Genomic DNA, 25645 nt, shown 5'->3' on the forward strand with positions numbered 1-25645 from the left:
TAGTTTCGTTACACAATTTTATTCCTTTAAAAAAGGAAAGTGTGTTTTGTGGACCACAAGATACTGTTCATTGTTGTTAATCTACACAAAGAGACAGCAATTGTGTCTTCCTCAGGATGGTGAGGGAGTCAACTCAGGCTGATCAATGAAAGAGTGCTCACGTTATAGCAATGTGGGCTAGGATGTCGGTCAGCTGGGAGAGTGCCTACCTAGCAGGCATAAGCCCTGGGTTCAGTCCCCAGCACCTGGGCATGGTTGTGCACACTGTAATCCCAGCACTTGGGAGGTGGAGGCAGGAAGACCAGAAGTTCCAGGTCATACTTGTCTACACGAAGAATTTGGAGTCAACTTGTACTACATGAGGCTGTCATTTCTGTTGATGAAAATTGCTCTGAGATCTTGGGAGGCTTCCATTCATCTCTGAGCTTTGGTTTCCACACAGATAAAACGGGACTCAGAAGATCCCATCTTACATATTGAGAGGATAATGTTCAGTGTCAGGTACATTTCAGGCATGGTTCCCGCCACCTGCTCAACTGAGCCATCGACCCTGCCCCGTAGACCACCTTAAAAAATAAAATTATAATGGGCTTCACAGCAGATTTCGTGTCTTTTGTGTTTTCATCTGTGCGATTATTTTTCTCTGTCACTAAAATTGGCTGGGCAATTGTCTGCCTTACAAATCTGGTGGACAGTATCCAGCCAATTCTAAGTTACATGGGTCATCCAGACAATCCTTAATTTTGTTGCCAATCCAATGAAGTGAGCAGAACTGTCCACTTGTTTCATGGAGCCAGAGTGAGGATGAACCTCCCTCCTCAATCTTCCAATCCCTTTTAACCTCTGCATGTGAGATAGCTCAGTGTGTAAAAGGACTTGCTGCCAAGCTAAATGACCTGGACTGATTCCCAGGATCCAACTGATGCAAGAAACAAGTCCTCAAGCTATTCTCTGACCTTCATACATGTGGTATCACCCCATACACAAATAAATACGATTGAAAAAAAGAACTCTTTGCAGTCCCAGCACACAACCATCACTTATATAGGTGCTGTTTTATTACTTTATGCAGTGAAGTTGTTTTCAGCTTTATATATTTTTTATATTATAAAGGGTGGGGTATCATGGTGCACATCTGTAAGCCCAGTCCTAAGGAACTTGAAACAGGTCTACTGAGACCCTACTTCAAGCCCTGCTTCCCCCAAAATAATGTAAAGGACATTCATAGACAAACTTCAGTCTTGTGTTACTTGTAGAACTTGATTGTGTTCTAAGATAATTAAGAGAAGGAAAAGGCAATAAGGAAGTAAGAAAGAAAATGAAGGGACATAAGAAAGACAAAAAGGGAGATAAGAGTGGAGAGAGGGAGTTAGGAAGAAAGGGATGGGGAAGTTGAGGAGGGAGGAAGATGGGAAGGAAAGAAATGGGCAGGAATGGAGGGGAGGAAGAAAGCAGAGAGGAGGGAAGAAGGGGGAGGGGTTGCTTCAGAACTATTGAGTATACTGCTTTCCTTGAGATTACCATTGTGCTTGATTCTCAGATTGGAAATGAGAAGCTCAGATTGGTGTCCCAAACATGCCAGGGATTCTCGCTCCCTACCACTGTGCACCTGCCACAGTTCTGTTCCGTCAAGTTAATTATCAGGTGATGACTGGGGCAAGAAACTGAAGCCCAGAAAACTTCCAAACTTGGCAAGAGGAGACACCCACACCTCCTATCTTTCCAGTAATGTTCTTAAAAAGACCATCCCTCATTCTTGAGTAGCCACACAGTCCCAAAGAGCTGGAGCTAACACTCACCTTCTTGCTCATCCGTAGTCAGGGCTGGTTGATGGCGAGTCCCAGGGATATCAATCTCTGACCGGGGATCTGGAGTCATTTGTTTTCCCTGAGGAGTGTAGACGATATGCTCATTATCCATCCTCTCTGTGCCCAGTGGAGACCAGGGGAGGCAGCGTCTTTCTATTCATCTTTCCAACCATGGCCCAGGTGGGTTGAGTCTCCTCTGTAAATTGGGAAAGCCAATGGAAAGAGAATGCTTGCTGTTGGCAGGGTTCTGGAAAGACAAATTGCCTCCTCCTGTCAAGGCAGAATGTCAGCTGCACAACTTGCCTTAGGGGAAAATTGATAGAATCCAATCAGTGTTAGAACAAGCATTTCTAACAGCTGGTCGGCCATCACTCGTCTCAAGGCTATGCAGTGGATATGCTCACATGAGGGGCTGAGTGTGCTCATGAAAGGATGTGTAAGAAGCATCAATAACAATATTGACATTACAAATATACCTTGATAAGGGCTGGGTGAGCCATAATATTTCATTCACTCAGCAGGAAACAATGCAGACACCTTCCTGTATTAAAAAAAAATGAGGATTTTTTTCCCCCAAAATGTTCAATTAAGTAAAAATAGCTCTTTGCAGAGTGATATGACGGAGTAGCATTCAGGAAAAATAAGGAATATGAAAAGAAGGAAGAAAGAGTCTAAAGTAGAGGAGGAGGAGAAAAGAGGCACAAGGAGGAAAAGGAAGGGAAAGATAAGGGAGAGAGTGGGGAGAAAGTGGAGAAAGAGGAAGAGGAGAAGGTTAGAGGAGGAGGCATTTGTGTGGAGGTCAGAGGACAATGGGTAGGAGTCAGCTTTCTTCCTCCTGTTGGTGCTGGGGATCAATCTAAGGTCATCACAGTTGGTGGCAAGCACCATTATCTAAGGAGCGGTCTCACTGGTCCCAGACCTTTTAGATAACTGAGGTCAGAGTCCTTGGATAGACCCATAGTTAAGTGGAGTTTAAATGCGCTCCTTGCAACAGTAATATTGAACCCAGTGGACATTATGGTAAATGAAACCTGCCAGTCACTGGAAAACAAGGACCACATCATCACACTGTGAAGAATTGAAGAGATTGAGTTCCTAGAAGCAGAAAGTGAACCTGGGCTTCCCCGGGTCCCCAGTACTGGAAAGATAAGAGCTATGAGGAGGTACTCATACTTCACGACAGAGGATGTGTTCTGAGGGTTTATTGCACAGAGTGGTACAATAGTTAACTGAAGTTCACTGTAGTTAAATGAAGTATTGCATACTCAAAATGTACTAGGAGGCTCATGTGTCTGCACATGTCAGGCACACACACATACATATGTGCACATGGCGATGCATATGTTAACTAATGCAATCATGGCAATCACTTCATAATGTGTATGTATGTATAGCAGGTCCTCAAGTTATACTCCTTAGATCAGCCAGCATCCCAGCAGGCAGCACTAATTGGACTTTGATCTTAAAAAGAAAAAAAAGTTTAAATAAGGAAGGCAGGCTGTGCATGACTGGAGGGAGTGGGGGGGGGTGGAGTTGGGGTGGCTATGACCCGGATCTGCTGAGTATATGCGCAAAATTGTCAAAAAATAAATAAAAATTATTATTTTTTTTGGTTTTTCGAAACAGTGTTTCTCCGTGTAGCCCTAGCTGTCCTGGAACTCACTCTGTAGACCAGGCTGGCCTTGAAATCCTTGGGAGCCTGTGCCTCCCAAGTGCTGGGATTAAAGGCGTGTGCCACCACTGCCCCGCATAAAAATTATTTTTACAGGTTACATTTTGAAAAGAAAAAAACCTTTTATTGTCCTCTAATACTTCAATAGAACTTGAAAAATAAAACTGTGTCAGGCTCAAATATTAAGCTCCATTTAATCTAAAATTAAACCTGCCCTTAGAACAACCTTAATACATCCTTTCTGAAAGACTTACAAAGGCATTTACTACATGACTGAAGTTTAATAATTGCCTTTTAAAAATATGTCGGAATACACATGAAGTATTAGGAAATAAAGGTAGAAAGATGAGGAATTCAAGGCCAGTGTTAGCTATGTAGTAAATTCAGGGCTGGTCCACACTATGTGAGACCTTGCCTTTAATAAAAATAAAACAAAAATTAATGAAAGAACACGTATCTTTAAAAGATTTATTTACTTGTATATTTTAGTTTTTGAAGACAGGATTTCTCAGTGAATCCCTTATTATCCTGGATCTAGCTCTATAGACCAAGCTGCCCTCATGAGATCCACCTGCCTTTGCTTCCCAGTGCTAGGATTAAAGTCGTGCACTATCACCACTAGATTCATTCATTCTTATAGCATGCGTATGAGTGCTTTGCCTGCATGTAGGTTATGTGCACCACGCATGTGCAATGCCTGCTGAGGCCAGAAGAGGGTGCACAACCCCAGGAACTGGAGTCACAGACAGTTGTGAGCTGGAAAATGATGCCAGGTCCTCTGCAAGAGCAGCAGTGTCCTTCACTGTCCCAGAACTTTTAATAAAGAGTGAGATGATACATATTTTTGTAATTTCTGTAGCTACTTCAGTTTTGCCACTGTGGAAAGACAAAAAGAAGTGAGGGCCTTTACCCAGAAGACTATTTGTGGATGTTAGCAGTTGAATATTATATAAATGCCTATGCATCACAAAATCATATTATTGTAATTTTTAAAAATATACCCGTTTTATGTAACTGTTTGTATGCCCGAGTGCATGTCTATGCATCACACATATGCAGTACACAGGAGGCCAAGTGAGGGATCCCCTGGAGCTGGAGTTATAAATGGCTGTGAGCTGCTTTGTGGCTGCTGGGAATTGAACCTGTGCCCTCTGGAAGACAGTGCTCTTAACTACTGAGCCCTCTCTCCATCCCATAAAAGAGATGTATTATCTTGCATACATTTCTCAATTCTCATTTTAAGGAAGAATTGTTTTTTAAACAATATTTTGTGCAACCAGGGTTCTGTGAAATGTGCCTCAAATATGCTGGCATGGCCATTTGAAAACAGTTCACATGCAACAGGTACTCAGTAAATGTATGCTGAATGGAGTCACAAATCGTTTCCCCAGAAGGAAGTATTTGTTTTCTGTCTTCAGTGTGCTATGAGCTAGGTAGATCAGATAGCACCCCTAAGTCTCCCCAGAGACAAGAAATGCCTTTACTGAATAGCTACCAGGTATGTTCAACCTGTGGCCCATGGACCACATACAGTTGAGGGCAGCTACAAATGAAGGCCCCCACAGAACTATAAATCTATTTAAAACACTATGAGAGTTACCATGCTGGTAGCTTGCTCATTGGGTAAGGGGCCTATCATGTATTTATGGACACAGATATGCCAGCATGCATGTATATACACTACATGCATGCACACATGCACACAGCAATTTTAAAACTATGAAGTTAGGAATAGCGAGATGGCTCAGTGGTTAAAAGCGTTTTTCCAATTGCTTTTTCAGGGGACCCAATTTCAATTCCCCGAACCCACATAGCAGCTCAGAACTGGCTCTCTAGTTCCAGGGGATCTGTCGCCCTCTTCTGGCCTGTTTGGGTACTGCATGCACATAGTACACACACGATGCAGGCAAAAACATCCATACACATGAAATAAAGTTTAAAAAAAGAAGAAAACCTCTGAGGATTTCTATGATTTTTTCAGCAACTGAATTATGTGATGTAAGGGCAGGTTTTATAGAGGATGACATCCTCTTACAATGTCCAACAGTTGGAGAAGCCTGACACAGCATTCTGATCTCAGATATATATGTGATTATGGAATTTTAATAATAAGATTAACAAAAATAAGTCAGAATAAATCTAAATCAGGCCATATCCATTTCTGAATTAAACATCTGCCACAGCACTCCACTCTGATAGAATAAGTCAAAGCATCTTTCCATGGCTCCAAGGTTTCTTACCATCTGACTTACTCCTTTGTTTATGGGAATTCCCCTAAATGAAATGTTATGCATACACGCGAAGGTAAGAGGTTGATGTGTCTTCCTCAGTTTCCCTCTACGGCATTTACAGAGGCAGAGTATCTCACTGAACCTGGAGTTCACTAGCTTGTCTAGTCTAGCTAGAAAGCTTGCTCTGAGGATGCCTTGCTGTCAATTCCCAAATGCTCGGCGTGCAAGCTGGCTATCACATTTTGCTTTGATATGGGCACTGAGCCACCAAGCCCCTGTCACTCAACCTTATGTGGTTAGTATTTATCCTTTGAGCCATCTCTCCAGAGTTCTGAGCATGTTTTAAGAAAAATAAAATTTGAGCCTGGTCCCCGTGAGTCTCAGCCAGCACAGCAGAGACAGGAAAAACTGTCCTCTGAGAGGCTCCCCCCAGCTTCTGACTGAAACAGATGCAGAGACCCACAGCTAAACATTAGACCAAGCTGGGGAAGTCTTGTGGAAGATCTGGGGGAAAGACTGGGGAATCTGGAGGGGATAGGGACTCCACAAGATGAGCAATGCAGTCAACTAACCTGGATCCTTGGGGGGCTCCCAGAGAACGAATCACCAATCAAAGAGCACACACATGCGGGACATAGGTCTCCAACATATGTGTGCAGCTTGGTCTTCATGCAAGTCCCCCCAAAACTGGAGCAGGGGCTCATGCGGACTCCATTGTCTGCCTGTGGATCCTGTCCCCTAACTGGGTGGCCTTGTCTGGGCTCAGTGGCAGAAGATGTGCCTATTCCTGTAGTGACTGAGGTGTCTGGGTAGGTTGATACTGGGGGGGGGGGTGTCCCTCTTCTTAGAGGTGAAGGAGAGAGGCCGAGTGGTGAGGAGAGGACTGGGACAAGAGGGGAGCTGCAGCTGGGATGTAAAGTGAATAAACAAGTAAATTAATGGAAAGTATAAAACTTAGCGACACAATAGAGAAATTGGGTGCCAAAGGGCTAGTTTAGCTGGGCTTGCACACTTTGTAAAATGGGACATAACTGGACCCGACCTGTGATGTGTTATTTTGATTGGCAAGTTGCCTGGACTTAGATAGACCTCTTGGTATTTCTCTGAGGATGTTTTCAGAGAGGTTTAACTGGGAGAGGAAGGTTTCATCTCTTCCTACTCCCTGGACCAATGCGGCTAGATGCCTTCCACGCAATGATGGAATACATAAGCCAAAACTAATCCCACCCTTCCTCACACCGCTTTTGTCAGACATTTTATCAAAGCAGTGAGCAAAGTGACTCGTTGGCTACCTTACTGGATTCTTGTGAAAATTAAATGAGATATCAAATGGGCAGTCAGGAAGTTAAGAGCTGAGTGGTGGCCATCACTACAATTATTATGATCACCACATTATTCCCAAACAAGGAGTTTAATGGCTTGAATGAGAAATGTTCCCTATAGGGCTGTATGCTTAAATACTTCCCTCATGGTATTCGGGGAGGTTATGAAACCTTTGGGATGTGGAGCCTTGCTGGAGGAAGTGGGTCACTCAAAGGGGGTGTTGGGAGTTTGTAGTTCTACCCTACTTCTAGCCCACTCTGTCTGCCTCCTGTTTGTCATTGATCTCTCAGATCCTGGTTCTGCTCTCCTGCTGTTGTGCCCCCCACCCCGACATTATGGACTCTCCTTTTAGAACCATAATTCAAAATTCTTCCATGAGCTGCTTTGGTCATGGTGTTTTATCACAGTGATGGGAAAAAGTGAAAGTGCATGGAGTGAGCAGCAACCTGTTGGTGGGAGCACTGGAGAAAGCAGGGCACACACACATTGCACCCACACACAGGTATGTATTGCTCACACATAAATATGGAATAAAACCATTATGCTCAAAATCATCTTTTGGATTTATCATGACATTGTCCCTTGAGTGTCCCCAGAAGGGTTATTTCTGGAGGAAACTTTTTGAGGGATTTGTTCTTGGCTCCTCCTCCAATGCCTGGAATGGGGATAAGAATGTCTGTCTCATATTATAACCACATAACAGCTGAATACATAATGTCCTCACTGCAGATGCTGGGATGGCGGCTGACAGTTTCCTCTGAATCAAAGCATTTCCTCCATGAAGGAACAGAGAGGTTTGAAGACTCAGGGAGTAAACAAACTCACACGGCTGGGATGGCTAAAACTTACAAGATCCAAAAGGGCCACTCAAGGTTAATGAAACAGCGATCTGCCACTGGCAGACGAGACTCCGACTGGCTGAGCTGCAGAGGAGAGAATCTCACATCGGTCAAGGTTGCTGTAGGCTGTGCAGAGAGCTCCAGTGATGTGGGTTTTGGGGGAGTCATCATCTCTGCCTTTCAGCAATGTGCTGGTTTTGAGTCTCCCAGATTCCCGAAAGTAACCCCTGACCCAAACTCACGGGCTCATCAAGTTATATTCTGGTAGAAGTGTTACATTTGTTTGTTGTGGGCTTTCTGTATGGGTGAGTAGATGTCATAAAAAGTGTCACACTTATCTCTGTTTGGAACAAGCAAAAGAAACTTACTCTAAGTACTACCATTTTGTTTTCAGACTCCATTGAATCATAGGGAGAAACTAAATTTAAGGTCCCACACCCTAGGGGAGTTGGGGACTTCCCAGTAGCTGAACAGCTTCTATTGTAAAGGGAACGGTTGTCTAAATCCAGACATCTCAAGGACAACCTCTCCATCTTGCTGGCCAGGGTCAAACTAAGTTCATATTCCCAGGCCTAGGAACCTACTCCTATCCTGATTGGTGGAAACTCCCTTGCTCAAACCCTTATGTCAAATACAATGCTATGGTCCACCCTGCTCTCCCTCATTTTATGGTTTAATAAATACCCATTTAAACATCCTGTACAGTGTCCCCTCATGGTCACAGTTCAGCTCCTGAGTCTGTTTTGCAGCCCTGATCAAGCAGCAGCAGCTTGATCACAATAAATTTTTGTCATCTGCATTGACCTGGTGTTTGAGTCATGTTGCAGTCATATTGGATTTAAGCAGACCCTACAATAGTCCTGAACCTTCTGCAGTTAAGTGGCAGATCTTCCATTTTCTCATGCTACAGTCTCTCTGAGCTTCCAGAATGGGGGGATGACAATTCAAAATAATGAGACCATTTTGCTCACTGACTTTTTTTTTTAAAAAGACTGTAAATCTTGATGATGGAGAAATGTCTTCCTGAGTAACAGCAGTGGCCCCTCTTCCAAATGGCCCATATTTAATTCCCAGCATTCACACCACAGATCATGACTGCCTATAACTCCAGTCTCAGGGGATCTGATGCACTCTTCTGACCTCCAGGGGCACCAGACACACACGTGGTATACAAACATACATGCTTGTACATACAGGCAAATCACCATGTACATAAAAATAAATAATAAAAAATTTAAAACATTGTAAATCTTGCCCAATATGGGTTACGCTTATGTAAAATATCTGGTTTGATAGATGATTGGGGCTTCAAAAAGGCAGGTTTACCCCATTATTAGAAAAATAATTGTTAGTGTATAGAAAAAGGCCTCATACTACCTTAGTTGGGGTTTTAGTGCTGTGAAGAGACATAACCAAGGCAACTCTTATCAAAGCAAACATGTGATTGGAGCTGGCTTCCAGTTTTCAGAGGTTCAGTCCATTATCATCATGGCAGGAAGCATGGCAGTGTGCAGGCAGACATGGTGCTGGAGAAGGAGCTGACAGTTCTACATTTTGACCCAAAAGCAGCAGGAGACTGTCTTCTGCAGGCAGCCAGGGGGAGAGTATCGTCCACACTGGATAAAACCTGAGCATAGGGAGAAACCTCGAAGACCACCTTGACAGTGACAAACTTCCTCTAACAAGGTCACACCTACTCCAACAAGACCACACCTCCTGATAGTGCCACTCCCCATAGGCATGAGTCTATTGGGGAAAACCTATTCAGACCACCACATATATCTACCATAAAGGTGGAGTCAAGGGATGCAGTGATGGCCCACTAGGTAAAAGTGCTTACACCAAGCCTAATAATAATCTCGGGGACCTACAGAAGTAGCTAATCTATAAACTATCCTCTGATCTCCACATTTGCACCATGGCACATTTGGACCCCCCTCCCCCAAATAAATAAATAAATGAAAAAAGAATACATATCAATCAAAATAAATAAATAGTAACCAAAGTAAATATTTGTGTACATGTCAGAAACACGAAACACACTTTACCTAAAATCAAAATGGCTTTTGGAGAGAGAAAGTGATGGATGTGAGCCCCATCAATGACTGAGATTCTGACTTGAGGAGATGCCCTTGCACAATCAGGCATCATGACAGGCTTCTCTGAGAGATTCTAATACAGCTGTGAAGATATAAAAAGCACAGAGATCCAAAGCAAACCGCGCCTTTGTATGAAACACATGGTCTCTGTTATAGATAATTGAGTGGTGTTGGGGCTCTGTGGGGCTCTCTTCTCTCTCTCTTTTTTTTAAATCTTAGGTAGACAGGATGACTTGCATAAAGTAAAAAAAAAGCTTTATTATTTTTAATGGTTTATCAAGGATCAAACCTAAATGAATCAGATTCAAATTCTAAATTTTGAAATTGCTTCTGTCTCCTGACACTTTGCTGAAATTGTTGATTATTTCTAGAAGTTTTGCAGTGGAAGTTTTGGGACCTCTTATGTATTCCATGTCATCTGCAAATAGGGTATTTTGACTAATCTTACTTGTATCTCTTTTCCTTCTCTTGTCTTATTTCTCTGTCCAGTGCTTTAAGGACTGCATTGAAGAGGAGTGGAAAGAATGAATCGCTCTGTCTCATTCCTGATTTTAATGGGATTGCTTTGAGTTTTCTCCACTTCAGTTGATATTGGATGTTAAGGGGCTGGATCTCCTTGCTTAAACCAAAGTAAAAGGAAAGTGTTAGTGAGAGACCAGAGGTAGAGGGGCAGTTATTTCCTTTCAGTAGGAGCAATGGTGTCACTGCTGCGGTACTGTCTCGGTTACTACTCTATTGCTGTGATGAGATGTTGCGCTGCTAATTAAGGTCAAAGTCTGACTTTACTGGAAAGCCCCAAGCTTGGTGCAAAATTGTAGACCTCCTTTACCAGCAGGGCTTCTCCTTCTCTGACCTTGTCTGGAGAACTTGAAACCTCCACACACCTTTTTACCTGTGGAATGTCATATTGCTTAGATCACAGGCTCAGGTTCCTTTCTCCCTATAAGAACTGGCTCACCTAGCACCTGAGATTCTTGGAATGTCTCTACATGCTAATGAGGCATCTCGTTATCTTAGCTTTCAGCCAATGAACTTTGCCCACCCTGGATATTCCTACCCCACTTCCCTAAAACTATATAATCCTTGATTTACCAGATTAAAGTTGATCTGTCTCCCCAAAGCTGGACCCAGTGTGCCATTATTACCTTTTGTAAAAGGAGTTTTATTGGGTGGGACAGATCTGGCTGCCTGTGTTGGTGTTAATAACCAACACATGTGTGAATCAGGACACGATGTAAAGTGAATGTAGTAGACAAGGAAAGACAATACTATGATATCTCACTTATATGCCGAGTCTACACAGCAGAAACTACAGAAGCATAGGATGGAAAAGTGTTTACAGGACACTGCCATATTGAGATTTAGTTCAAAGGATGGAAAATTTCAGGTAGACAGGAGAATTTCTAAGACAGGGCCAGTGGATCAGTGAGTAAAGTCACTTGTTGCCAAGTGTGAAATCCTGAGTTTATTCCTGGTGGAAGAAATGAACTGACTATAGTGGGCTGTCCTCTGACTTCCATGTAAGCCCAATGATAAACAAACATACCACACACACACAACAAATAAATGTAAAAAGAATTAATGAAGCATATCTTAAATGTCATCATTCCAAATATGATAAATAACTGTATGTTGAATAGTTCTACTGTTTCACAATGCCATAAATATCAAACCACCACATTGCATCTCATTAATATATACAATTTTGTCAACCTTAAATATTTCTTTTTTATTATTTATTTTTATTTTGAGGAAAGTCAGCCTCTGTCAAGATCAATCAGGAGAAAAAAACAGTAATTTGTTAGGAATCGTGCATTCCTTTAAAATTTCAAAGCATACCTTCCATCTTTAGAGTATTATAGTAAACATTTTTGGCTGAAGCCTAAGCAATCAAAAGGTCCGTATTGACAACAGCATTTATTACCCAAAAGAATTCAGAAAAGCAGCAGATTTTGAGATACTTTCTTGGACTAGAACTGGTAACTTGAAAAAGTAGTTTCAAAAGGGCAGGTAAGTTTTTCTTCCCAGGCTAAAATACTGGACTCTTTGAACAAGTCCGCTATTTGTTTCTTATATAATTAAGACTTTTTTTTTAAATTAAGACTTTTTATATCAAACATCTTTAAAATGCTGTTTTCTTTTGACAACACTTTAGTGAGATGCTTTGTAAGAGATCCAATAAGCCATAAACATGAATAATATTAACCTCTGCCACTTGGAAGCAGAGATCAGTAGGCTGGTCACTAAATAAAATGAAAATATTACCTAAAGTTTCTAAGGCACACAGGTATATACAATATCTAAAGTGGGATTTATTTGGTGGACCGCAATAAGTTCTCAGAACATTTGCTGTAACTCAGGTAGAAATAGGCAAGAATTCACACTAGTCTGTAGTCCAAAAGGGTATTTCAGCTAAAATATGTCAACTCTTACATCTGCAGTGGCTTAAGGATGATCAGTGATGTGTCTCTGCAGCTTCTTCAAGCTGAAGTACAGTGCTCAATGCTTGAGAGGGTTAGGCAAATTCATTTCCCTTTTGTTCAACAATGCCTCATCTCCACTATGTAAAACCTGGTCTGCAGCCCCACTATCCAATATCTGCCTTATGTTAGGTCTCACTTCAGGGCTATTACACAAAGTGATTACGTTATAAAAGGCCTCCAGATCACTCTGTTCAAAAGTTACAGATGGTTTCAGTGATGATCCAGGAGCAAGGGAACTTCCTCCAACGATTCTCAGGTGGATAAATTTGATTTTCCAACTATTTTCCACAAAAGAGCTATGGATAAGTCCAAAAATTTGTTCAAATGTCCCCAAACAAGAATCTCCTTGGTGGACAGTCCCTGCAATTCCAACCATAACTAATCCATGAGGAGAAGACACACATTTTAGTCCTTGAGAATCAAGGTTGGGGTTGAGAGAAAGAAATTCCTCTTTCACTAATGACAATTTCTGCTCTGTGGTAGTCTGTCATGCTTTGTTCTGATGTGTTATAATAAAACCTAAGCTGGACATCATGCCAGAAGTGCTGTAGGCCACATTCATCTTGAGGTGGTCCCAGAAAAGGATTCTGAGAATTAAGAACTTCAAAGAACCAGTGACAGAATTCTCCTAAGTGATGATAATCAACCTTTTCCGCTTCTTTCTCTTCTTTTGTCTGCTGTTCAAAGAGCTGGATGTCCTCTGTCTCTGTAACTGGCTCTGCTGCCTCCTTTGGATTTGGTGACTCTTCTTCTGAGTAACCTTGTACATACTGAATAAGATTGTGATTTTCAGTAGTTGGAGGTACAACCACCCCTTGTGTTACCAAATACTTAAATATGACTTCTCAGTGGACTTTTTTGAGCCTCAGAAGTTCTTCTACATGTTGGCTACACACTAATATTGCACAAATAGCATCTTGGAGGTCCACAGGCTGCACTAGGTGGTGGTGATGGTGTCCCAAAGGGCCATGATCTCATCATTGTCCAGCATGCCAAATAGGTTTCGGCATCCCTCTGACTCTAAGTGGCTAAGCTCCGACATCTTGACCCCGGCCGATGGGGGCAGAGGACGCTCATGGACCGTGGGCTGGCCGGTGAAATATTTCTTTTTTTTTTCCATTTTTTATTAGGAATTTAGCTCATTTACATTTCCAATGCTATACCGAAAGTGCCCCATACCCACCCACCCCCACGCCCCTACCCACCCACTCCCCCTTTTTGGCCCTGGCGTTCCCCTGTACTGGGACATATAAAGTTTGCAAGTCCAATGGGCCTCTCTTTCCAGTGATGGCCGACTAGGCCATCTTTTGATACATATGCAGCTAGAGTCAAGAGCTCCGGGGTACTGGTTAGTTCATAATGTTGTTCCACCTATAGGGTTGCAGATCCCTTTAGCTCCTTGGGTACTTTCTCTAGCTCCTCCATTGGGAGCCCTGTGATCCATCCATTAGCTGACTGTGAGCATCCACTTCTGTGTTTGCTAGGCCCCGGCATAGTCTCACAAGAGACAGCTACATCTGGGTCCTTTCGATAAAATCTTGCTAGTATATGCAATGGTATCAGCGTTTGGATGCTGATTATGGGGTGGATCCCTGGATATTGCAGTCTCTACGTGGTCCATCCTTTCATCTCAGCTCCAAACTTTGTCTCTGTAACTCCTTCCATGGGTGTTTTGTTCCCACTTCTAAGGAGGGGCATAGTGTCCACACTTCAGTCTTCATTCTTCTTGAGTTTCATGTGTTTAGCAAATTGTATCTTATATCTTGGGTATCCTAGGTTTGGGGCTAATATCCACTTATCAGTGAGTACATATTGTGTGAGTTCCTTTGTGAATGTGTTACCTCACTCAGGATGATGCCCTCCAGGTCCATCCATTTGCCTAGGAATTTCATAAATTCATTCTTTTTAATAGCTGAGTAGTACTCCATTGTGTAGATGTACCACATTTTCTGTATCCATTCCTCTGTTGAGGGGCATCTGGGTTCTTTCCAGCTTCTGGCTATTATAAATAAGGCTGCTATGAACATAGTGGAGCATGTGTCCTTCTTACCAGTTGGGGCATCTTCTGGATATGTGCCCAGGAGAGGTATTGCTGGATCCTCCGGTAGTACTATGTCCAATTTTCTGAGGAACCGCCAGACTGATTTCCAGAGTGGTTGTACAAGCCTGCAATCCCACCAACAATGGAGGAGTGTTTCTCTTTCTCCACATCCACGCCAGCATCTGCTGTCACCTGAATTTTTCATCTTAGCCATTCTGACTGGTGTGAGGTGGAATCTCAGGGTTGTTTTGATTTGCATTTCCCTGATGATTAAGGATGTTGAACATTTTTTCAGGTGCTTCTCTGCCATTCGGTATTCCTCAGGTGAGAATTCTTTGTTCAGCTCTGAGCCCCATCTTTTAAGGGGGTTATTTGATTTTCTGGAGTCCACCCTCTTGAGTTCTTTATATATGTTGGATATTAGTCCCCTATCTGATTTAGGATAGGTAAAGATCCTTTCCCAATCTGTTGGTGGTCTTTTTGTCTTATTGACGGTGTCTTTTGCCTTGCAGAAACTTTGGAGTTTCATTAGGTCCCATTTGTCGACTCTCGATCTTACAGCACAAGCCATTGCTGTTCTGTTCAGGAATTTTTCCCCTGTGCCCATATCTTCAAGGCTTTTCCCCACTTTCTCCTCTATAAGTTTCAGTGTCTCTGGTTTTATGTGAAGTTCCTTGATCCACTTAGATTTGACCTTAGTACAAGGAGATAAGTATGGATCGATTCGCATTCTTCTACACGATAACAACCAGTTGTGCCAGCACCAATTGTTGAAAATGCTGTCTTTCTTCCACTGGATGGTTTTAGCTCCCTTGTCGAAGATCAAGTGACCATAGGTGTGTGGGTTCATTTCTGGATCTTCAATTCTATTCCATTGGTCTACTTTTCTGTCTCTATACCAGTACCATGCAGTTTTTATCACAATTGCTCTGTAGTAAAGCTTTAGGTCTGGCATGGTGATTCCACCAGAAGTTCTTTTATCCTTGAGAAGACTTTTTGCTATCCTAGGTTTTTTGTTATTCCAGACAAATTTGCAAATTGCTCCTTCCAATTCGTTGAAGAATTGAGTTGGAATTTTGATGGGGATTGCATTGAATCTGTAGATTGCTTTTGGCAAGATAGCCATTTTTACAATGTTGATCCTGCCAATCCATGAGCATGGGAGATCTTTCCATCTTCTGAGATCTTCTTTAATTTCTTTCTTCAGAGATTTGAAGTTTTTATCATACAGATCTTTCACCTCCTTAGTTAGAGTCACGCCAAGATATTTTATATTATTTGTGACTATTGAGAAGGGTGTTGTTTCCCTAATTTCTTTCTCAGCCTGTTTATTCTTTGTATAGAGAAAGGCCATTGACTTGTTTGAGTTTATTTTATATCCAGCTACTTCACCGAAGCTGTTTATCAGGTTTAGGAGTTCTCTGGTAGAATTTTTAGGGTCACTTATATATACTATCATATCATCTGCAAAAAGTGATATTTTGACTTCCTCTTTTCCAATTTGTATCCCCTTGATCTCCTTTTGTTGTCGAATTGTTCTGGCTAATACTTCAAGTACTATGTTGAAAAGGTAGGGAGAAAGTGGGCAGCCTTGTCTAGTCCCTGATTTTAGTGGGATTGCTTCCAGCTTCTCTCCATTTACTTTGATGTTGGCTACTGGTTTGCTGTAGATTGCTTTTATCATGTTTAGGTATGGGCCTTGAATTCCTGATCTTTCCAAAACTTTTATCATGAATGGGTGTTGGATCTTGTCAAATGCTTTTTCTGCATCTAACGAGATGATCATGTGGTTTTTGTCTTTGAGTTTGTTTATATAATGGATTACATTGATGGATTTTCGTATATTAAACCATCCCTGCATCCCTGGAATAAAACCTACTTGGTCAGGATGGATGATTGCTTTAATGTGTTCTTGGATTCGGTTAGCGAGAATTTTATTGAGGATTTTTGCATCGATATTCATAAGAGAAATTGGTCTGAAGTTCTCTATCTTTGTTGGATCTTTCTGTGGTTTAGGTATCAGAGTAATAGTGGCTTCATAAAATGAGTTGGGTAGAGTACCTTCTACTTCTATTTTGTGAAATAGTTTGTGCAGAATTGGAATTAGATCTTCTTTGAAGGTCTGATAGAACTCTGCACTAAACCCATCTGGTCCTGGGCTTTTTTTGGTTGGGAGACTATTAATAACTGCTTCTATTTCTTTAGGTGATATGGGACTGTTTAGATGGTCAACTTGATCCTGATTCAACTTTGGTACCTGGTATCTGTCCAGAAATTTGTCCATTTCGTCCAGGTTTTCCAGTTTTGTTGAGTATAGCCTTTTGTAGAAGGATCTGATGGTGTTTTGGATTTCTTCAGGATCTGTTGTTATGTCTCCCTTTTCATTTCTGATTTTGTTAATTAGGATTTTGTCCCTGTGCCCTTTAGTGAGTCTAGCTAAGGGTTTATCTATCTTGTTGATTTTCTCAAAGAACCAACTCCTCGTTTGGTTAATTCTTTGAATAGTTCTTCTTGTTTCCACTTGGTTGATTTCACCCCTGAGTTTGATTATTTCCTGCCGTCTACTCCTCTTGGGTGAATTTGCTTCCTTTTTTTCTAGGGCTTTTAGATGTGTTGTCAAGCTGCTAGTATGTGCTGTCTCCCGTTTCTTCTTGGAGGCACTCAGCGCTATGAGTTTCCCTCTTAGAAATGCTTTCATTGTGTCCCATAGGTTTGGGTACGCTGTGGCTTCATTTTCATTAAACTCTAAAAAGTCTTTAATTTCTTTCTTTATTCCTTCCTTGACCAAGGTATCATTGAGAAGAGGAAATATTTCTTTAATGATGCAAAATGAATGACAGAATGAATAAAGAAATTGGAAGATAATTTCCTGAGGTTGGCAGATCGTAAAGGATGTTCGATCCCTGAATCAACTCTGATCCTGAAGAGCCAAGGCTGAGGCTCTATACTGACCCCTTAATCAACATTCTTGCTGCTGATTGGCTGAAGATGATCCCCTGAGCTAATTAATATCTCTGAGCCTAATTGACTGAATCTAAACAGTGACACTCCATTGTTGAGCTAATTGTTGCAGTGACAAAATATTTTAACAAAAATCAACTGGGAAGAGAAAGGGTTTATTTTAGGGCACCAGTTTAGGTTATGGTCCATCATTGTTGGGAAGGTATGATATCAGGAACTTGAAATATCCAGTCACATCTACAAATGAGAAGACAGAATAAATGTATCCATGCCTGTTTATGCTCAGTTTGATTCCTCCAAGGAATCAAGGGTGGAAGAGAAAAATATGACTTCAACAGTGGAAAATAGATTCTTAAGAGGGAGCTGGTAAATGTTCCCCATAGAAAGTACATGTGTAATATTGGCAGGATGACTCAGTGGGTAAAGGTACTTGCCACCAACTTGACAACCTGAGTCGGATCTTCAGGAAGGCAAATTGTATTTCTGACTTCCATGTGTGCAACAGCTCCCAAAATTAAAAAAAATAATAGCAAATGATTAAAAATTATTGTACAGAGAGAGAGAGAGAGAGGCTATTGATACAGAATCTATATACAGAGCAGGAGAGAACTGTAGCTGCTTTGTTCATGAGGAGGGAAAGTCATTCACTAACTTTGTAACATGATGAAGAGCTCAGAGATAGGAACATGGAGGTTTCTGGTTAAGTTTGGATACCTGAAAACTGTTCCCCAGAAATCATAATTGTATTAAGTTTTGAGGAATGAAGACTATGTCTTTCTGGAAATTTGTAGTAGAATTCCTATTTGAAAAGACAAGATCGTGTTCTGGTTCTATTTCTGTTGCAGTGACAAAATATTTTAACAAAAATCAACTGGGAGGAGAAAGGGTTTATTTTAGGGCACCAGTCTAGGTTATGGTCCATCATTGTTGGGAAGGTATGATGTCAGGAACTTGAAATATCCAGTCACATCTACAAATGAGAAGACAGAATAAATATATCCATGCCTGTTTATGCTCAGTTTGATTCCTCCACTCTTAAACAGTTCAGGGCTGTCTGCCTAGGGAATGATGCTACCCATGGTGACCGGGGTTTTTTCACATCAATTAACTTGAAACCCCCACAGTCATGTCTACAGGCAAACCCAATATTGACAGTCCTTCACTGAGTCTTTCCAGGTGATTCTAGGTTGTGTCAAAATGACAATTTGCCCATCACACACATTTGGAAGAAAAACAAATGATGCCTATTGAAATAGGATCTAGAGAAGAAGAGAGATGGAATAACTTTATTAGTGTTTCTGGGGAGGGGGAAACTAGTCATTATCTGTGTAACATGTCAAAAGGCTTCAGTGATCATAAGAACATGGAGGATCGGCAATTGAATCCAAGTTTATATATAAAAGATCATTATCACAATGAAGTTGGCTTCATTCTAGAGACTCAGGAGAGATCCAACATAAGTAAATCAATAAATGCTACCCATTATATAAGAAGACTCTAGGACTGAAATTACCAGATTATCTCATTAGATGCAGAAAAAGCCTTTGAAACAATCCCAACAAATCTTCATATAAAAACCATGGAGAGGCTAGTGATGGAGAGAACACACCTCAACATGATAAAGGCTACACACAGATATATAGCTGGCACATACCAATTATAGAAAAACCTTAAAGCATTTCTACCAAGATCAGGAACAAGGTAAGGATGTCCAGTCTCCATTCCTAGTCAATATAGCACTTGATGGCTCACCAATAAGAGAAGAGAAGGAAATTAATGGGGTGTAAATAAGAAAAGAAGTCAGTGTATCCCTATTTGGAGAAAGCAAGAAATAAGAAGGAGCCAAGGGCAGAATGTTATGAAGAGTCTGTCTCCAGTGACCTATGTTTTTTCAGGAAAGCACCACCTTCTAAAGGAGTTTCTAGAATTTCCCAAAAACAGTGCCACCATCTTTGAACTTATGAATTTACTCATGAGCCTGTAAAAGATGGTTCATAATTAAAGCAGAACATGGTACTTCAATTTCTATCTCTGAGCTTTGAAAGTTCTAGGAGAACCTGTCTCTATACGGTTCTTATGAGAATCAAGGCAACTAGTTGGTACCAAGGCACCTAAATGCTCAATAAGTGGGATCGATGACCAATATTATTTGTATCCATACACTACCTTGTGTGGTAGTTTGAATGAGAATGGCCCCCAAGCTTATATGTCTGAATACTTTGTCCCCTGTTCGTGGAACTGTTTGAGAAATTGGGCGTGATCTTGTTGAGGGAGGTGTGTCACTGAGGGTGGGATTTTAGGCTTGCCAGGTGTTTTCTCTGCCCCTTGCTTGTGATTTTTGAGAGCTCTAGGCTGTCCTCCCTGCCATGCCCTCACAGACTCTAACTCTCTGAAATCATAAACTCATTTAAGTGCTTCCCTTTTAAGCTGTATTGGTCATGGCATCTTATCACAGCAAGAGAAAAGTAACCTAATTATCCTTTATGTGGATGTGTTTATTAGCTTCCAGTTTGCCATCAGATGGTAATATTGATTCAGGAAGAGACTCCATCTTTCTCATGAAGTATGTCCAGTTTCAAGTGAGAGGTCTTCACTGCTCTTGGATACAGTTATGGAAGGAATGTTTAAGGTTGGGCTACTTGGAGGCATTGAGCTAACACATGTTCTTTCTACATATTTTTCCTTATCCATTTCTCTCTCTCTCTCCCTCTCTCCATCCCTCCCCCTCCCTATGTTTGTTCATGTGTGTATCATGTGTGTGTGGTCCCATATGTGTGGAGGTACAGGCACCCATGTGTGTGAACCTATGGATGTCATAGGATCATACTCAATCCATCTTCCAACTCATTAACTGAGGTAGGATATCCTAGTTAGGTTTTGATTACCGTGGTAAACAGCATGAGCAAAAGCAATCTGGGCAGGGAAGAGCTAATTTCATTTTATTCTTCTCAGTCACAGTCCCTCACTGAGGGAAATCAAGGCAGGAATTTAAAGCAGGATTCTGGAAGCAGGAACTGAAGGGGAGGCTGGAATGGGAGTGCTGCTTGCTGAGTTGCTCTTCATAATTTGCTTAGCATTACTTTTTCACAGCACCCAGGACCACTTGCTCAGCTGTGACACTGTTCATTACGGGCTGATTCAATCATTAAAGAAGAAAATTCTCCAAGGCTTGCCTACAGGCTAATCTGATGGAGACACTGTCTCTTCCACCTTTCAAGACAACCCTAGCCTATGCCAAGTTGACAAAAATAACATCCAGCACACCAGATCTCAGTCAAATCCAGTCATTTGCCCAGATCACTGATATGCCTAGTTCCCTAGCTACCTTGCTCTATGGACTCTCCTGTTTCCTGAAAACAGAATTACAGGTAGGGCACCAGGACCACCCAGCATTTATTTGCATTCTGGGCATCAGAACTCAGTTGTCATGTTTATGGGGTGTGGTAGTTTGAATAGGCATGGCCCCCACAGACTCATGCATTTGAATGAGTGGATCACAGTGAGTGGCACTAATATAAGGTGTGGCCTTGTTGGAGATGTGGCGCTGTGGGGGCAGGCTTTGAGTCTCAGATACTCAAGCTGGGCCTAGTGTGGCACACAGTCTCCTTCTGCTGCCTGTAGATCAAGATGTAGAACTCTCAGCTCCTTCTCCAGTACCATGTCTGCCTTGATGCTGTCAGCCTTTCCACCATGATGACAATGGATTAAACCTCTGAAACTGTAAGTCAGTCCCAATTAAATATTTTCTTTATAAGAGTTGCCATGGTCAAAGACCTTTTTTTTCCTATTTCTAATGAAATGATCATGTGGTTTTTGTCACTGAATCTATTTAAATGATGAATAACATGAGCAAAGCTTGGTGGGTCGCATAAGAAATGAGCCGAAATCCTGCCATTGCTGTTTGACACTAACCAGGGATTGGTGCAGCCAGTGGCATGCATCTATTGCATTGAGTCCCCACTGCCTATTCCTATGCTGATCCCCAATACTCATTCTCCAAAGCTCTTTCACCTGAGCTGTTCTCTCTGGTCACATACCACCTTTCCAGGGAAGCCTCTCTTGATCATTCTTTACTGCTGTTGATGATTTATTTATTCCCCCCCGCCCCGCTCACAGCACCTGTATCCTACTACCCCCTTTCTAGAGTTCAAAACTTGCTTTAAGAGAAATTTCAGGTTAACAGAGGAGTGTGAAGATAGTATAGACTATTCCCATAAACACCTGAGCGTATGACATCCCACCCGTACACAGCACATTAAATACAATCAGTAACTCAGTAATGACATTTATGCAGATTTTCTTTGATCTCACCTCACATGCTTCTGCTCTGGCATCTCATGACACCTGTCATTTAGGTGTCACATCTCCTCAGGCTCCTCTGGGCTTTTGGGTTGAGTGATGTTGACCAGTCTGAAGAACATTGTTCAGATATATTATAAGATGTTGTTTCTCTAATGCAATTTATCTGGTTTTGTTCCATTGTTAAATTGAGGTTGGGGTAAATGTACTTGGGATCTATGTTCTGGGCAAATATCAAATACAGACCATAATTTAATGAAATATAGCTGCTGTGCTGTGCATTAGAAGCCCAGAACTTTAAAAATTTTATAACCAAAATCTTGTACCTTTTCACAGACATCACTCCAGTCCACTCTATCATACTTTGTTACTGTAATCTCATATCTAAAAAACTTATTCACAGAAACATCAAATTTTAGTGTCTTGCTTATTTCTCTTAACATGATGTTCTCGAGGCTTGTTGGAAAGATTTGCTTCCCGCTTATTTCTGTGTGCACACACTTCATGTGGGTGGATGGGTGCAGGTGAACATGTGTTCATGGAAGCCAGAAGTGACATTTAGTATCTTTTTTAAAAGATTATTTATTTATTTATTTATTTATTTATTTATTTATTTATTTATTGGTTTTTTTGAGACAGGGTTTCTCTGTATAGCCCTGGCTGTCCTGGAATTCACTTTGTAGACCAGGCTGGCCTCAAACTCAGAAATCTGCCTGCCTCTGCCTCCCGAGTGCTGGGATTAAAGGCGTGTGCCACAACGCCCGGCTTTCATTTATTTATTTATGTGTGTGTGAATATGCCTTCTGCAGAGGGAAGAAGATGTGTCAGATCTCTTGGGGTTGGAGCTGCAGGGAGATGTGAGCCACCCAGTGTTTGTGCTGGAAGATGCATTTGGTGCTCTGTAAAAGCAGTAAATGCTTTTAGCTATTGGGCCCTCATTTTAGTCCCTGGCTAGTTTGGGGGACAAGGCCTCTCACTGAGCCCTGAATTCGCTGATTCATCTAGACTGACTAGCAAGCATGCACCAGGAATCCTCCCACCTCTGATTTCCCAATACTGAGATTGCAAGTCATTACTGCTGTAGTCATCTTCTTACAAGGTGTTGGGGAGATAGCTCAGATCTTCACGCCTGTATGGTGAGTACTTTACTGACCAAGTCACTCCAAGCTCCTTTGTTCATCTTCTCAATCTCTGTCCTCTCTCTCTTGTTGTACATGTGTATATGTACACATGCATATTCGTGTATGCGCACCAGTGTGTATGTATGTGTGTGTGTAGCCATGACATTTGTGTGTCTTCCTCTATCACTTTCCACATTAGTTTTTGAGATGGTGTCTCTCACTGAACCTGTTTCAACTAGACTGGTTGGCCACAAGCCCTGGAGATCCAGCTGCCCAGTGTTGGAGTTACAGGTACAAGCTACAAGGTATGTGGCTTTTACCTGAGTGTTGAAGATTCGAACTCAGATCCTTATGCTTGTGCAGCAGGCACTTTACCCACTGAGTCCCAGATCCCTTATTCCTCCTTGGGCATTGTGGGCTCCAGAAGATGGAAGTGGATTGTTGTCCTAGTTTTCACTGTCAGCTTGACACAGCCTCAAGTCACCTGAGAAAGGAGTCTTGGTTGAGATGTTATCCAGACCAGAATGGTGTGTGGGCATGCCTGTGAGGAGACTGTTTGATTATTAATTGGTGTAGTTAGGTCCAGCACACTGTGGGTAACACCCTTCCATGAACAGTTAGTTCTAGGCTGTACTAGAAAGCTAGTGAAGCCTGAGTCTATGATCAAGCCAGCAAGTAGCATTCCTCCATGGCTTCTGTTGTATTTCTCTGGCAATGAGTGGGTTCCCTGTTCAGAGGCAATGCCTCAGGGGATAACAACCAGTCCTGTCTTTCAGTTCCTACCTTGAGTCCCTGCTTACTTCCATCAACAATGAACTGTGGCCTGAACATGTAAGTGAAATAAACCCTTCCTTTCCATAAGTTGGTTTTGGTCAGAGTGGTTAGAAATCATTAAGCCAATGATTCCGCACCATGGCATTTGGGGATCCAATTGTTCACTGCAGTGAGGGGGGGGTTGCCCTGTGCATTGTAGGATGCTAAGCAGAATTCCCAGCTTCTACACATTAGATTTCATTGACCCCCATCTAATCAAAAATATGTCCCCTGGCATTGCCAAGGATGGGCAGAGTCACTTCAGATTGGGAAGTATTGCTGCCAAGAAGATATCCAAGTGAGATCCTTCCAATCATGCAGCCAAGGTTTGCCTGATTATGTACTGCAAGAAAGGTGATGTTTAATGCACTGAAGACTCAGAGAGAGGCAGCGCTGAAGCCCTCACTGGCAGTATCATTTAACAGAAGGCAAGCTAGGTTTTCACAAAGCCGAGACACACACAGCTAAGCAGTGGCTGCAGTATGCTGTGCCAAAAGTCTTTTTTCTCTCTGGCAACTCAGGATGCATTACCTCGGCATGAAGACAGGCTTGCTGCCCCTGGGAGAGGTCTCAGCCATCATCAGCTTCTTTGCTAATGAGTTTATCGAGTAAAAAAGTTTCTTTGCAATTCCCAGACCAGTCCAGGTTTGCCTACTCTTAACAAGCATGGAGCCTTTATCTCTAGAGGCTACCCCAGATGAAATGGAAAGCCAATTACTCCAGCCCTGTGGGGAGGAGACCTCACTGGGCGTTCAGTGAGTTAGCAGAATTCTCACCCTTGGGAAGCCACCAGAAGTTGCAACTTAATGAGACATTTCTTAGCCTTAGGAGAGTGGCTTGTTGTGTTGATCTAAACTGACTTGGGGGCTTTTAGAATTTCCAAACTCTGAGAGCAGGTGAGAGGCATCGCACTGGGCATTCAGGGCTTCAGAGAACAGTTTGAAGTTTGCTGCAGCCAGCCCTGGGGAGGTGGTGCTGTGTTCTTCCAGTTATCTCACCTCTCTGTAGATACTGAATATGACAGTAATTCCAGATGTTACAGTGGAGTTAGAATGATATCTTGGGGTTAGGTGAAGCCAACTTTACTCAGTCCTGTGACTTTAGTTACCATTGACTTCACTAAACATCTGTCTGTCTTCTCACCCATCTTTCTTCTCCAATGATCACTTCCCCCTGGCTCCTAAACCTGCTTAGAATTAAATGGGAATCTAATAGACATATCAAAACTAAAGCACTGAGGTAGAAACAGGGCTTTATGTGTTCAAAACTTATTTTACTTCAGTTTTTTTTCTGTGTGAATAAATATCATTATCCACTCTTGTACTTAGGACGAAAACCCAGAGCTCACTTCAACCAAACCTACAGCTTGATGACTAAAGGTAGAGTCATATGAGTGAGTTCAAATTCTGGCTTTTCCACATGATGGAAAAAATGTGTGTGTCTTAGCATCCTCATCTGTAAAAAGGGAATATGCTAGGACATACCTCACTGAGTTCTTATTAGGATGAAAGGAGGTGTGTAATCATAGACAGGGTAGTAAGTCATGGATAGATAGATCGATCATACATACATATAAGCATACATAGAAAGAAGATAGATAAATAGATAGTTATATAGACTATAGATAAGACAGAATGGTAAAAGATAGATGGACAAAGAAAAGATAATAGATAGATAGTAATAGATATGTAGATACATTAAAGGCACACACACACACACACATACTTGTATACAAAGATAATAAAGCCAGATAAACATAAAAATTAGTTTTTTGGAAGATAGACACTAAATTATATATAGTAGATAGAGAGATAAGATAGGCAGGAAGATACAAATATACATACATATATGCATGTACACACATACATAATAGATAAACAATAGATAAGTAGGAAGATAGATTGATAGATATTAAAGAGTAGATACGTGATAGAAGAAAGTCAAATAGTTGGATA

General features: G+C 41.7%; 1 pseudogene, besides 1 other annotated feature; it reads right to left on the bottom strand.

The window, feature by feature from the left end:
* Positions 1–12471: 12471 nt before the first annotated feature.
* Gm7587 lies at positions 12472–13497 on the bottom strand (annotated as a pseudogene).
* Positions 23959–25407: an enhancer, noted in NCBI's record as "Kefallonia enhancer fragment used in the transgene reporter constructs". NCBI's record gives its function as "activates a minimal E1b promoter by reporter assays in transgenic zebrafish olfactory sensory neurons, and a minimal Hsp68 promoter in transgenic mice olfactory epithelium" and the evidence as "EXISTENCE:transgenic organism evidence [ECO:0001131][PMID:25417106]".

The sequence above is a fragment of the Mus musculus genome, chromosome 7, assembly GCF_000001635.26.
Source record: "Mus musculus strain C57BL/6J chromosome 7, GRCm38.p6 C57BL/6J".
Classification (NCBI taxonomy): Eukaryota; Metazoa; Chordata; class Mammalia; order Rodentia; family Muridae; genus Mus; species Mus musculus.